This window comes from Elephantulus edwardii, unplaced genomic scaffold (assembly GCF_000299155.1).
Source record: "Elephantulus edwardii isolate Elephantulus edwardi_28Jun2011 unplaced genomic scaffold, EleEdw1.0 scaffold00127, whole genome shotgun sequence".
NCBI classification, from domain to species: domain Eukaryota; kingdom Metazoa; phylum Chordata; class Mammalia; order Macroscelidea; family Macroscelididae; genus Elephantulus; species Elephantulus edwardii.
Window position 1 is genome coordinate 8,454,873 of NW_006399877.1, and position 10,030 is coordinate 8,464,902.

General features: G+C 52.8%; 1 pseudogene; it reads left to right on the forward strand.

Moving 5' to 3' along the window:
* The first annotated feature begins 2,086 nt into the window (after positions 1-2,086).
* Positions 2,087-2,296, forward strand: LOC102846286 (annotated as a pseudogene).
* Positions 2,297-10,030: the final 7,734 nt, after the last annotated feature.

Below are 10,030 nucleotides of genomic sequence, written 5' to 3' on the forward strand. Positions count from 1 at the left end.
GGAGCACAGAGGGGAAGAACCTGGGCTGGGATGCCTCACTGGGGCCTCCAGAACCAACTCCAGGGGCCGCTCAGAGGAGTCAGCATGGGGAGAAGTGCTAATAATGAAACAGGGAGGGAAAACTACAGCATCTCTTGTCGGAACTAACCCTGAGTTGTCGTGGTCTGCTGCTCCTTTATTAAACACCCACAGGACGACTTTCTAGTTTCTGTGGTCACTGTACAGTCGTCAGCTCAGGCAGGAGGGTTCACAGGAGACACAAGCCCTCCTTGGTACGGTCCCCGCTCCCAGTGCCTGCTCTCCTCGGTCCGTTTCCTCACGGTCTGTCAGAATCTACGGTGAGGAGAAGCCGTGCAACCTTCTTATACAAGACTGAATTTAAAACAAAACAAACCATGAGAAGGAGTCAAGATTCCCTTTTGCTCCCTTGAAACGCTATCTTTCTTAGAGAGAGGGTCCCTCTCCTCCCCTTCACCCTGTCTGCCCCACAGAGTCCCACCCAGGAGCCTGTCAGGACAGCCACATCCATGGAGTGATGGCGTCCTCCTCTGCCGGGCACCCTGCTTTGCCAGCTTCCTGAGAAAGCTTGGTCGCCCATTGTGTGTGTAACTTGCCCTCGAGTTACGATACGTACATGCAGGAGGTAACACCTTTATCATGAAACAAAGGAGCTCTGGTGGCCGAGCCTGTAGCTCTAACCCGAAGCTGGTGGCTGCGCAGCAGGAAGGTTGGCAGTGATCTACCACTAAGATCTCCGAAACCGGTGGAGCGTCGCTGGGCCGGAGCTGTCCTGCAGCCCTGGGAGGGGGGTTGTGGGTGGGGGTCGGAGCAGTCCCAAGCAGGGTGGGTGGGATGGGAGCTGACCGAGAGGATGGCCAGTTCTAACAGTGAGAGGAGAATGAGGAGTGCGTGGGGGCAGGCCAGGGGTGAGATGGTCAAAGAGGAGAGGGCACTCGGCGAGACCTGCAGACTGGACGAGGACCTCTGCTAGGTCAATGTCAGCTTAGTGCCTCGGACTCTGGCCTCTCTCCTGGACCCCCGAAAGCGGCTGAGCGTGAATGAAAGAGAAGCGTTTAGACCTTGCCTTGCACTGTGCAGAGTGCCGACTCTGAAGGACTAGTGGACGCCGCATGTCCTGGGCACTCAGAAGAGGGGGTGGCCCTGAAGCTGCACGCTTACGGTCCCCCAGCGATGCTGGCACAGCAGTCTCTGGGCCAAACGTTGAGAAAAGTTGGTGGAGACATTTCATGTTAGAGACAAGCGTGGGGACCCACGAGCGACCACAGAGGAAACGTGCTCAAGCAGCAGCGTAAGGACAAAAGGTGGTCCCAGCTCTGGGCAGAGCCGGCTGAAGGGAAGCGTTCAAGTGCTCAGGACAATCCAGGAGCTTCAGAGCCGAGGAGGAGAGCCCATCTGAAAGATTTTGTTTGAGATTTTCAATAAACCCAGTAAACACTCTGTCTCCTGTGGCGTTTCCTGGTCGGTGCTCTGACTCCCAAGCTTCGGTGATGGGGAATGTGATGCAGAAGTGGTGAGGGTGTGGTCTCCCAAAGAGATGTGGTCACTTGAGGCCTTCTCTGCCAGTAAGGCGCATACGCCACAGCCCAGGCCCAGCCCTGCCTTTTTCAAGCTGCCTCTCTCCAGGGGAGGGTAGACAAATGCTGTGGCGTGCCATCAAGTCAGTCCCAGCTCAGCCTCACGTTGTCGCTGTTTGAGCCCGCTCTTGTGGCCACTGTCAGTGCTGCATCAGTGCAGCTAGCTGAGGGTCAGTGACCCCACATGATGGCAGAGTTCTCCGTAAGCTGACACTTCCTGAGAACATATCCCAAATGTATGAGGTGAAGTCTCTTCTAAGGAATGTTTTGATCTTACTTCCTCTAAGGCAGTTGTGTCTTCTGTCAATCAGTCCGTGGTTTGCAGCGTTCTCCACCATAATTATAACTCAAACGCGTTCATTCTCCGGTCTTCTGTATTTACTGTCCAGCTTTCACGTGTGTATGAGACAGTTGGAAATTACTCTCTTCCATCCTCGCTTTTGGCTCCTAGCTGTACGGGCACGCGCCTGCAGCCCCCCACGCTCTCCACCATGCCTCACAAAATTGAAGAGATCGAAGACTTTCCGCTCACGACCCGGCGAAAGGATGCCAAATCTGTCAAGACCAAGAAAAAGAAGGATAATGTGAAGTTTAAGGTTCGGTGCAGCAGATACCTTATACCCTGACCGTCACAGACAAATAGATGGCAGAGGAACTGAAGCCGTCCTGCCCCAGGCTTGGCCGTGAGGGAGCTGAAATGAACCAGCATGCTGGTTTGAACTATAATAAAATGAAATTTTTAAAAAGTTAATTACTGTGGCTTGGATCATCCCAAGGCGCTGGTCAGGCCAACCTGCAGGTCAGGACAAGCCGTGGGTCAGAACAACCTGCAGGTCAGACCAAATCGTGGATCAGGACAAGCCATGGGTCAGGACAAGCTGCAGATCAGGACAAGCCATGGGTCAGGATGAGTTGTGGGTCAGGCCAACCTGCGGGTCAGGACAAGCTGCAGGTCAGCCCAAGCCATAGGTCTCACCAAGCCTTGGTTTCTCTGGTCTCGGGGCTGTGGCAGTGGAAGTTTGTGTGGTCCGTTAGCCCTACGGACTCTGCTCCCCAGCTGGTCCTGGCAGCCTCCACTCCAGGGCCTCTGCACCTTCAGCCCACCTGGACACCATGGTCCCACCCAGCAGCCTTCCCAGTCCTTGTATCTCCTGCAGTTGACTCTTTGGGGACTTCTTGGACATCTTCCTGGGGCTTTGCCCTTGGATATTGGGATACTCTGCTCCTTGTTCCTTCTCAAGTTCTTATTTATTCTAGCTGTCTTGCTCCCTAAGCTATCGTTGGTGGACTTGGGGTTTCCCCCGCCATTGTGTATTAGAGAGCTCTGGTGATAAGAAGCTGCACAGTCGTTCAAATCCACCGTCTGCTCCACAGGAGAAAGATGAGCAGTCTTCTCCCATTTAATTTACAGCCTCTGGAAACACGCTGGAGGGTCAGCTGTAGGTTGGTTCCAACTCCACAGCAAACAGCAACCCTGTTGCGTAGTACGCGCTAGGGGCATGGTCTGTAGGAAGTCTGCTAACCCAAAGGCCTCTGACAGTTGGAATCCGCCCACAGCTCTGCAGATAGGCATCTCCTCCTCTGCGTGATTTACAGCCTCAGAAAATCAAGTGGAATGTCACCTGTGAGTAGATTCTTACTCCACCTTGACAACAGAGTTTGTGATTGGGAGCAAGTTATGTGCAAATCCTTTAATCGTTGTTGTTGTATGCCGTTGAGTTGCTTGCGACTCATAGCGATCCTATGCACACAGCTCTGAACCCTGCTCTGTCCTGAGCCAAGCTGATTGTCTCTGACACTCCCACCCCCATTACGTCAGTCACTGAAGCAATCCATCTCATCAAGGGTCTTCCTCTCCTGCACTGTCCCTCCACCCTCCCAAGCATGACGTCCCTCTCCAAGGACTGGTTCCTCCTTGCAACATGCCCAAAGCACATCAGACAGAGCTTCAGAATCCTTGCCTCCAAAGAGCAGCCTGTCTTCACCCTCTCCAGGACGAATCTGTTCTCCTGGCAGCCCATGGTATATTCAAGTCTCTTCTCCAGCACCACAACTCAAAGGTATGAATTCTCCTCCTATCATCCTTAGTCATTGTCCAGTTTTCTGATGCATAGCAAGTAATTGTGAAGACCATGGCCTGGATCAGGCGCACCTTATTCTCCAGAATGCATTGTTTCTCTTCAGTACTCTCTGGCCAGGTCCCTGACAGCAGATTTTTCCAAATTCAATTCATCTTTTGATTTTCTGGCTGCTGGTTCCAAGAGTGTAGATTGTGGAACCAAGCAAACTGAAGTTGTTTACAATCTCAATCTCTTCACCGTCTATGGTGAGAATCTTTGTTTCCTTGATGTTGAACTTCAGTCTGTATTTAAGGCGGCAGTCCTTGACCCTCTGCAGCAAATAACCTCTAGTCTTCCTCAGTTTCTGCATAAAGCAGGTTGTTGATGAGTTTTTCTCCAATCCTGATGCCACATTCCTCTTCATAGAGCCCCCAGCCTCACACATGATCTGTTGTGCATAAAGATTGAAAAGATATACATTATCAATTATTCTCCACATTTAATGACACTTGTTATGTAGCTCTGGTGTTCTAGTGAGGAAAGAGTTGTGATAGCAACTCAAACGAAGCCACCGTGCACAGGGTCGCACCACCAAGAGGAGACCCTCACCCTCCACTGCTCCTGCCTCTTCCCAATCCCAGGAGCAGGCTTTCTTTCTGAAACATACCAAGCTCACGTGTACCTCAGGGCCTTTATGCTTGTTAAATCCTTGCCAGAATTCCCAGTTCTTCACCAAGTTGACATCTTGCCATTCAGATATAAACGACCTTTGCTCAGAAGCACTTTCCCCACCATCCTGCCCATCCGTCCCCAGCGTCCAGCACACTCTGGATCTGTTACAAGGCTTGTGTTACATGAAATGGAAAACGACCCAACTCCACTTGTTTTAATCCGTTAAGAAGTCGAGTGTATCTAATGCCTGGGGATGTGGAGGCTGGGAGGGTGGTAGGTGCATGGTGTCGATCCAGCTGACTGTATTCCCACCCCTCTGCTCAGCTGTCAGGATGCTGTGGGTTAAAGCATTGGTCAGTGGTGCAAACTCACCAGCTGCTCTGTGGGAGAAAGATGAGACAGAAAGATTTACAGCCTCAGAAACCCTCCAAGACAGTTCTCTGTCCAGCCGGGCGGCTGGGGGTCAGAATTGGCTCACCACAGCGGGCTTGGCCTTGGGCTCTGCGGTCATCACCCTCATCCAAGGCTGGTTTTCATTGTAGCCACACTGTTTCCCTTGAACTTGATCACCAAGAGGTGGGGGGAGGGAGAACTATCCCGTGTGGGGTCCCTCCAGGCTTGAGTGGGCCACGTCCGGTGACGGGCTGGCTTCTGACGAATGAGGGCCTCCTTCCTGGGTGGAGGCCGAGACAATCACAGGCTGCTTAGGGCGGAGCGGGCTGCCGCTCTCATGTGTTTTCTCCACACCAGTCTTTGAAATCTTATCTATTCTCCTGTCAGGATCTCCCTACACTAGAGCCACCCCACGTCTCCTGGTTCACCCCTCCAGCATAGGCTCTACAGGGAAGACCCCTGCTGATAAGAAGACCCTCTGATGGTCCTGCCAGCTACTCCTCTGACCCCTGAGCCCCCCCCCCAGGTGTCAACCTGATACCCATTTTCCCCAAACACACCTCCTCTGCTGGCGTTCTCTCTGAGAGGCCACCTGCCGTCCCTTACCCGCCTCTGTCCTCTCCTGAGTTAGAGCCTCCTCAGTTGTCCCTGGACTATTACTCTATTTCCTAAAACTCGCAACTGCGGCAGTTTCCACATGCTCCTCACTCAGTGTGTCCTGTTTTTCACCTAAAGTTCCTTTGTCTCAACTAAGGAGAGAAGTGGGGCCAGCATGCTCCTCCAGGGAAGGATGGGGGCTCTGTCATGTTGTTGGGAGGGACTGTTCTTGGAGAGGGACACCAGGCCTGGAGAGGGGAGGGCCAGTAGAAGAGTGGAAGACCCTCGACGAGGAGGATTGACACGGTGAATACAGCAGCCGGCTCAAGTCTGTCAGAGACGGTGAAGACAGCATGAGATAGAGCAAAGTTCCGATCCGTCGTTCTTAGGGTCACTTGAGACGTACTTGAGGGCACCTAGGGATAGCAGGGCACCAACACCGGTGTGTTACCGTGGACTCGCTCTGCTATGTTTGGGTTTCACAAGCTTTCTTTAATGTCCTTTTGCCAGACCGGGTTCCATACCACGCTTAGTCTCTTGAACACTCTGATTGTCAGCAGTTTCTTAGACTTCGCTCGTTTTTATCACCGTGACACATGTTTCCAAGATGTTGACAGGTTTTTTTCTCTGCACACGTAAACCGTTCCCAACATGCTCCATGGTGCTCACTGCTCCTGCCCACTCGTCTGTCAGTGGCCAGTCAGCCACTTACCATTTCTGGCCTGTCCATCCCATGAAACAGGTCCAAAGATGACCTGTGTGCCCTGGCACCTGGGACAAGGCCTGAAACATGCCAGCCACTGAGGAGGGGGAAAAAAATCAGATTTCATTTCACAGTGGTTTTCTCATTGTTGACATTGCTCATTGATTGGCCTCTGTGCACACACACACACACACACACACACCCCTCTGCAGCCGCGCTGCCTCTCCCTTTCCACTGTCCTGTGTCCCACACACAGCAGAGCAGCAGCTGATGGACCTTCCTGAGCCACTTCCCTGCAGGGCCTCCCTTTGTACAAACGTAACCCCTCCCTCCCACGAAGCTTCCTCAGGTTCAGCGTAAAGCCCATCCCCTGAGCCCCTAAAGTCCTGTCAGTGCCCCCTCAGACCTCCCCAACGCCTCCTCCAACCCCACACCCGCTCAGCCCCACCAGAGCCTCCCTTCTGTCTCCCCCAGTCTTTCCATTGGCCTCCTCGTCCCCCATTAAGCCTCCTATGTCCCAATCCCTCCTGCTCTCATGCACCCCCATCAGCACTCCCTCAGTCTCACCCACAGTTGTCCCTCCTCTCCGCCCCCCACAGGCCACCCTCAGTTTAGTCCTGCACAGGTCCTGCTCGGGCTCTGCGTCCCATTAGTCCCCCTCAGTGTCCCCCTAACCCCTCTTCAGTGTCCCCTCAGTTCCCCTCTCAGGTCCCTCAGTCCTTTGCAGTCACTTTTCTCTGTCCCTCCTGGTGCCCCATTAGTCCCCACTCCGTGCAACTCCACTTCCCTCACGACTCCACCTTCCCTTGTTGTCAGGTAACAGCTCATCACGACATTATGAACAACAGGTCTGGACCCAGTCCTGTCCTGTGCCATCCTTATCATCTCCGTCACACCTGAGCCTATTTCCCGTCACTGTATCAATCCATCTTACTGAGAGCCTTCTCTTTCATTGACCCTCCACCTTTCAAAGTATTGAGCTGAGAAAATCTGTAGTCAGGGACCTCTCCAAATTACTGAGGAGCAATGAAGTCAGTTTGAAGACTAAGGTGTGCCCGATTTAGGCCATGCTCTTTTCAATCACTTGCTGTGCATTTGAGAGCTGGACAGTGACTAAGGATGACAGACGAATTGAGGCCTTTGAACTGTGATGTTGGAGAAGACTAGTAAACATCTCATCAGCTGCCAAAAGAACAAATAACTTTGCCTTTGGAGAAAGTGCAGCCAGAGTGCCCCTTAGAGGCAAGGATGATGAAGTTGCAGAGCCGGTTCCCAAAAGGCCCAGTGACCATGTGGCTCAGCAGACGTTCCCTGTGCCCTGGTGAGGAGGGCCTCCTGGTGTGGGGTCGGCCTCTTCTGAGCACAGGTGCCCTGCACAGGCTCACAGGTGTGCTGTGGGCAAATTCAGGTTAAAGCAACTGGAGACAAGTCTCTTTGGGAGCCTCTTGGGGCCCTTGCATAGAAAAGGCCGAGGGACCCTACGGGAGACAGATGTCAGCTTGTCAGACACCGTGGGTCCCACGTCCTCTCCTCCCCCGGAGCCAGCTTGATGCCGAGAACAAGTGGGGAATTTGCACTGCTGGAAGCTGGGATCTTGGCTTTCCAGCCTCACTCCTTTCCCAGAGCCTCTCAGAGTTGCCCCCTGCCTCAGTGACGCTGTGTCTGGTCCTGAGGTTGGGTGTGAAGGCTGGAGGCCCGTGAGCCCCTGGGAAGTGAGAGGACCAGAGGTCCCTGCAGACTGGAGAAGGGAAAGAGCTCTGGTGGCCTAATGACAAAGGAGCTGGGCTACCAATGCAAAGGCAGGTGGTTCAAATCCACTAACTACTCTTTGGGAGAAAAATGGGCAACCTCCCCTCCTCCTGTGCAATTCACAGCTTTGAAAATTTGAAAACTGCTAGAGGGTCAGCTACGAGTGAGTTCCAACACTACAGCAGTGGGGGGACGACAGAGTGTGGAAGTCGACATTGGCCCTTGACCATGGCGCTGACTCAGCCAGGACTCTGGGCTCCTGGGGGAGATAGACAGTGAACCCACTGTCCCTTCTGTTTGTTTTCTTGTTTTTTCGTCCTTGTGTACCGTCGAGTTGGATCCAACTGGCACAGGAGGGGATTGCCCCCCCTTCTTCAGCCGAGCATCTGGTGGACTCGAACTGCCTGCCTTCGAGATTGCAGCACAGCTTCTTGCCACTAGGCCACCAGAGCTGCCCCCCTGGTCCTTCTAAGGCCCATTCACCTCCATGCCTCAACCTAGAAATCACATGGAAGAGGGCCCTCAAACACCACAGCACCACCCTTCACCAACTGGTTGGCTCTGAAGCCTGTACCCTAGATCCCAGAATTCTCCTGGTTTCCTAGCGGGGACTCTGGCACTTACAGAGGACAGAAAGAGGCCCTAGCCTGAACCAGTCTAAGTTACAAGGACTTTCATGGACTTACATGATTGTCAAGTCCAAAAGTGGAGTCGGCTTCAGGCACAGCTGCACTCAGGCGCTCCGGGAATGCCATCAGTACTTGGGTTGCTGCTGCTCTCTGCATGGGCCAGAGCCTCTGTTTCTTCTTTTTCTTTTTAATTAATTTTAATGAAAGTTTACAAAGACTTAGGGTTTCCATTCATGCATTGTTGCACTTTTCTCCCTGCCCGCCCCCTCCCCCTCAATTCACTATTCTCTTTGAAAAGTAAAAGAAAAATTCTTTGATTTCTCCCCCCCAAGTCCACTCCACTATGCAGCCTTCATTCTGGACTTCCTGTCATGACAATAATATCTAATTAAAAATCCCTTTTAAACAATTCTCTCCCTCATTTGTTTCAACGCAGTATACATTATTTATCCCATCTTTCTCAGTGTCCCCTCAACCCCAATGTCAGTCCTGTTTTACGACACTGTCACTATGCAATATTTGTCCTTTTGTGACTGAGATACTTCACTCAGCATAATGTCCTCCAGGACCATCCATTTTGTATACTATTTCATGAGTTCCCTGTTTTTCAATGCATCATAGTAGTCCATTGTGTGAATATACCAGAGCTTCTCTGTCCATTCATTTGTTGATGGGAGCCTCAGCTTCTTGATGACCTAAAGGCAAGTCCTCAAGGAACAAAAGCAAGTGGGTCTTCTCTCCCCAGCAAATCCACCAAAAATCCCAGGGTGAAGTAAAGAAATGTTTAGAATCCCAGGTTTCTTTCTGATTGAACCAACTGAGATCGTGTGCCAACACTGAACCAGTCAGGGTTGACATAGGGCCCCTAGGCCCCGAGGGGCTAGGATTAAGTCCTGTGTTCTGGTCTTGGAGCTTGACTGGAGCGGAAGATGGCAGTTCCCTGGGCGGCGAGGTGGACACTGGTTCAGGAGACTATTGCCAAGGAAAAGGTGAAGGGAAGAGGCTTGCGGGTGACGAAAGTGACAGATGTCCCTGAAATCCTGGCCAGCAGCTCCTGGCTGTGAGAAGATGGCAGCTGGGCCCCAACATAGGCGGCTGTGGAATGAACTTGTCTCGAGTGACCGCCTGCCACTTGTTGCAATGGCAGGAGTCTTGATGGAGTGCCAAGACGGTGTGTCTGCAGTCAGACCTCACAGAATCCACACCAGCCATCGGCTTCTGGGCCTTCTCCACCTGCAGGGTATGGAGGCCCTGATGTGCGTGCTTCAGAGCCTTCAAAGGCCACATTTCCTGCCAGGAGCTTCTCATGGCTTCTCCAGGCTCAGAGCTCAGTGAGACGCTTCACAGGAGATTGCAGGTGATGTGGCTGGGAGATGAGGGCGTTCCCCAGTGGCAGCACACTGGAGTGGTTCAAGAGCAGAGGGATGCTGTGGGTTCAGTGGGGAACAGTGGAGAGGAGGGCTTGAGGACAGACCTGTCCCCTGTGGCCCTGTTTTTCCCTAAAGGGGCTCAGGTGCAAGGGACAGGTGGGCAGGGAAGGCCAGACCTGGCAGGAACCCCGGTTGGGCAGACAGACTCGGGTAAGCTAGGACTAAGGTTTCCACTTTCGTGAAGGACCTCGCGCCAAGTGGG